The sequence below is a fragment of the Haliotis asinina genome, chromosome 12 (assembly GCF_037392515.1).
Source record: "Haliotis asinina isolate JCU_RB_2024 chromosome 12, JCU_Hal_asi_v2, whole genome shotgun sequence".
NCBI lineage: Eukaryota > Metazoa > Mollusca > Gastropoda > Lepetellida > Haliotidae > Haliotis > Haliotis asinina.
In genome coordinates, this window is record NC_090291.1 from 50,608,006 (window position 1) to 50,613,614 (window position 5,609).

A 5,609-nucleotide genomic window follows, 5' to 3' on the forward strand; every position below is an offset into this window, starting at 1 on the left:
CGAATGTGTTTTTATCGTCTTTGTGTGTCTTATATTTGCAGGTATGAGTGAGTGAGTCGGGTTCATATCCCCCGTGTAGCGTTTAAATCATCGTGAATCGCCTTTTGTCAAAGTGTGGCAGTTGAATTGAGCGTGACAAGGGTATTGTGTCGGCCATTTGATGAGAACAAGATATTGTCTAAATCCGCTCGGTGTCAGGGCACTGACTGACTGACAGAGTGTAGTACGCCGATTTTAGCACTATTACAGCAATATCACGGCGGGGGCACATGAAGTCGGCTTTGCACATTGTACCAATGGGGAGAATCGAACCCGGGCCTTCGCGTGACGAGCGAACACTATACCAAGTAGGCTACCTCACCAGTGGAACATTTACCACTTTTATGAAAATAATAATCGTGAGATCTGTTACTATGGGTACGTACCAAGTGAACTTCATCTACTAAAGTAATGTCGGCGCATTCATCTTTTAGCGAAGCGTCCTCTCGTGCTTTAACTATACTGGACAAACAAAGTTAGGGATACTGGTATTTTTACGATTTTTATTTTATCAGTATGTCAACGGGTAGACAGATCATTATTCATAATGTCAAAATTTGCATATACCGCTAACTATTTTTGTCCAGTATACAACAGTTCAGGGAGAAAGTGTGCTTTCATACACTGCCCAGGGTGGTATAGCGAAGTGTCTTTCTTAAATAGCCATTAATAACCAATTCTCTTCCAATGACTTAGCCATATGAAATTGAAATGAAGGAAACGAATCAGACTGCCTCAAATGTTTCACATTTAGATCTATCAGTAAACGTACAGAGCGACAAAAAGGCTGTATGACAAAAGGGATGAGTTCAACCTTCCAAAAGTCAACTCCCCTTTCATGTCAAGCAATATTCCAACAGCCCCAGTTACGTTTGAAGTACAATCGAGCAAGCACTTTTAACCAAGATATCAGAGAGTGACGTGGGATTCTTGTTCCTGGGTCGTTAGTTCAATGTATCAACAGTCATAGTCTCAGAGGATCGTTCATAAGACTTTATGGAAGGCATGTGGAGGACATTTCAATATCTCATGCATGGGTGACGAGTCCGATGCAATTCCCTGTTTCGAATTATACCATATGTGTTTATAACGTTGCCACCGGTGGGTCAGGGTGCACTCACCTTCTGGTATCAGAGACCTCTTATGGAGATATGGAGAGGTTTGAGGTACTCTTACAGAGCTGTGACGCATAAACGTTGATATACAAAAGAGACTCATTGGCACGAAGGCACACTGAGACTGATAATTACTTAAACTACGAAGGCTCATGGACACTGATGTCTACTTATTTACGTACGCTGCGGAGTCACACAGACACTGATAATTTACTTATACCATGAAGACACCCGGAGACTAATAATTTACTTATACCATGAAGACACCCGGAGACTAATAATTTACTTATACCATGAAGACACCCGGAGACTGATAATTTACTTACACCATGAAGACACCCGGAGACTAATAATTACTTACACCATGAAGGCACCCGGAGACTAATAATTACTTACACCATGAAGACACCCGGAGACTAATAATTACTTACACCATGAAGACACCCGGAGACTAATAATTACTTACACCATGAAGACACCCGGAGACTAATAATTACTTACACCATGAAGACACCCGGAGACTAATAATTACTTACACCATGAAGACACCCGGAGACTAATAATTACTTACACCATGAAGACACCCGGAGACTAATAATTACTTACACCGAGACTGATAATTGCTTACGCTACAAAAAAAACTATGGAAACCGTTATTTAGTTAAGCAGCGTAGGCATGAAGTCTGATTATTTACATACGCTACGAAGGCTCACGGAGACTGCTACAGAGGCTCATGGATACTTTACTTACCCAACGTAGGCTCGATAGACGCTGAGAATTTACTACTTTACACTGCGGAGGCACATAAACACTGGGAATGTACTTGAATAATACCCACGGAGAACAATGACGTCATCTGTCACTTAGGAAAACAAAAACATATATTTGGCTGGAAAGTTAAACCAATATCGTAGAAACTGCATTAAACAGCTATCTAGTTCTATCCTGCTGATTAGAACTTATTATTACCAAGCAAATACGTATGCATTACGTCACTTTGTGTTAGAATATACTGTCTAGCACTATAGTGTTATCCGGCGGTATTCTTTGCAGTAATACAATAACACTACTAGTCTTTCAAATGCGGTGGGGTAGCCCGGTGGTGAGAGCGTTCGCGCATCACGTCGAATTGGAAGAGGGTTTAGTTTTACGCCGCACTCAGCAATATTCCAGTTACATGGCAGCGATCTGTAAATAATCGAGTCTGGGCCAGACAATTCTGTGATGAACATCATGAACGTCGATCTACACAATTAGGATACGATGTAACAGTCAGCGAGTCTGACCGCCCGATCGCCTCTCACTGCTTGATTACTGAAGATCAATCCTGTGATGAATATCATGCACGTCGATCTACACAATTAGGATACGATGTAACAGTCAGCGAGCCTGACCGCCCGATCGCCTCTTACTGCTTGATTACTGAAGATCAATCCTAACCCAGATCTTCACGGATTCACCACGCCAAAGGCACGGGTTCGATTCCCTACATGTGTACAACGTGTGAAAGATATTTCTAGGGTCAATCGCCGTGACATTGCTGGAATATTGCTAAATTAAACTCACTCATTCACTACTATTTTATATAAAGAAAGCAAATCAGTTAATACAAATCTGTAATCGTGATATGATGTGAGAAAATTCTTTTTTAATCAGATTTGGATAACGTATATCTTAAAACAGCAGCAAGCTGACATGACGTAAGGGACTTGTAACACTGTTCAAAATGACATTACCATTCTATTGTCCGAGAAGGGGAGATGAACTGTTTGATTGTTTGACACTGCACTAAGCAGTATGAGTGAGTGGGTTAATGTTTATAATCACATGGGCAGCATTTCTTTAGCTGTATAACGGCGGACCGGAAATCTTGGAATCTGGACCAGCCAATCCAGTGATTATCAAAGTGAGCATCGATCTACGCAATTGGAAAACGGTGACGTATTAGTCAAGTCAGCGAGCCTGACCACCCGATCCAGTTAGTCTCCTCTTACGACAAGCATGGGTTACTGAAGACCAATTCAATGTCGGGTCTTCACGTGTCAACAATGTCATGTGACCAGTGTCAACGGGGCAGCAAATATAGTATACCTAATATTTTCTCTTTCAACGAGTCTCTGTTATTGTACATATTTTCTTTTCAGTGTAAAGGCTGTTCTAGCGTCCTCCCATGTATTATAGCTTATTTAAAAAATGAACAATATAGCATCAATGTAATAACATTATCTCCCATAGAATACTCGGCAAGACCTTCAACTCTCTGCCCGATGGGGTGAGTGAATTAGAATTTATCGTCACATCGGCAGTACTTCAGCCATATCGTGATGAGAACGATGAATTACAAAAACATATTAATTAATGGCAAATTGTAAAAACCTGCCAACGACGGACAGTATGACTAACTAGAATATCACAGAGAAAAATGTAAAACTAGTAAATAGATCTAAAACAGTTTAACTTTATTATAAAGGGCAATACAATATAAAACCAGGCTACAGATTGCCAACAGCTGAAGGTAGATCACCACACTAGGAACCATGGCCCACTTGATGGTAACAGAGAACTCTCAGTTCTCGCTATATAGATGCATGGTTAGGAGTTCCTGATATTTGCTGTTGTATACGCAAGACAACTCTAATGATCTACTGATATTACACATGCATGAATCACGCATCCCCCATCTTCAATAACGGTCTCCGCTGTATTCTGTATTTTCTTCAGCTTACAACATCGCGTTTTTGTCAGTCTTAGTCCCCTACATTTGAAATGTCGAAAAAAAAGAAAAAAAAAAGAAAAATGAAAGAAATGGTTTTAGAATGCATTATGTGAATGAGTGAGCAGTTTCTCTCTGACCAAGGATGGCAGGGCTGTACTTAAGCGAATCACCATATCTTATCACATGTTGAAATCAGCTAAAATCATACATTACACCCAAATCGATACAGTCCTGATTAGAATTCGGCGCAAATTACCCTGGTTCGCCGTACGAATATAGATCTCACACAGGAGCGAATCACCATGCAACGCCGAGACCATCAATTACGTTTACGGCCTACAAACATCGACATGTACTGGAAGAGCCAGCAGGTTTAACGAGCTTACATCTAACGATATGCTTCACTTTGCGCAAATCTGGAAAATGACTATCGAGTTATGGGAAGGAAGCTCGACAATCTATGGTTAATTCGTAGCTGGACCCGTTAGCTGGACCCGTTAGCCACCCTCCGTTTTCTCAGCCTATTGCCAACATCATCGATATAATAAAATAACAATTTTAAACTAGTCAGCTGTGTAATCGAGTTGTCGCTCCAACAGCCGCGGTGATTTATAGCGGGCAGTGGACAGAAACCACTGGTAAGGAAGCATGGCGAGAAACGAACAGCAGAGAGAGGACAACGGTCGCCCCAGTAGTTCCACGCCTGGTGCAATCAGGGTGATGAATGGCAAGGAGTCGCGGTTACCTCTTGACCAAGCTGTGAAGTCAGCTCGCGACATGAAATTGTCCGCTTGTGCATTAAACCGATGTCATAACGCGTTGATCCGCCATATTGGCTTTGTGGTTTCGGGAATTCCCATCATCCATCAAATTGTCTGGACTTCCGCTTGTGTGATTCGCACTGTGTAGAGTCTGTCCTTCCGTATTCAAAGCCTCAATGCACTTAACCTTTTTTGTCGTCAATATGATCGGTCATAACTCCCGCGTTATTTGGGAACTTGTGAAGTTTTTATCGCGATAAAATTGTGTTGTGGGATCGGTGGAACGATAAACCAACTTGGCCTCGGAATTTCGGGGGTCATATTTTTCTTCACTAGGAAACAACCCAATTTTCTGTCAGACTAATTCTGTTTTCCTTGCATGGCTACTCTTAGTTTAGTGTTAGAACGACGGAAACCAATATTACATAAAATTTGAACGATCTTGGATAACCACACCGACCATTTTGACAATGAGATTTGACATTAATTTCACATTGTGTCAAATCATATGATAATGAAGTACAGTCAAAATTTCAGTGAAATTGTGTTATATGAGCATTCACTGCTTCGTGGTAGCGTTATCTCGTATAACACAGACTCTACTGAGATGGCTAGTTAATTTAATGCACTCCTCCACAACATGTTCAACCAAGCAGTGATAAATCATGTTTTGTGAAATAAAAAATGGGTAAACTATCACATATCATTATATGATTTTGAATCATTTGTGACAATTTCATTTTACTGTTAAAACAGTTCGAAAATACAAAACCTAAATGTATACTTCATAAATGTAAATATTTGCATGATATCGCATTGAAATGAACTGTAGAGAATTTGGATCATTTTCAAAGTTCATTCATAATTACAGGACGTTTAATGCGATCTCCTCCAAACATTGTTAGGGAGTTTAACGTTTGCCATTTTCATAACGTCAAATTGTATTAATCTGTCTCGCGTTTGCCACAGTCATATTA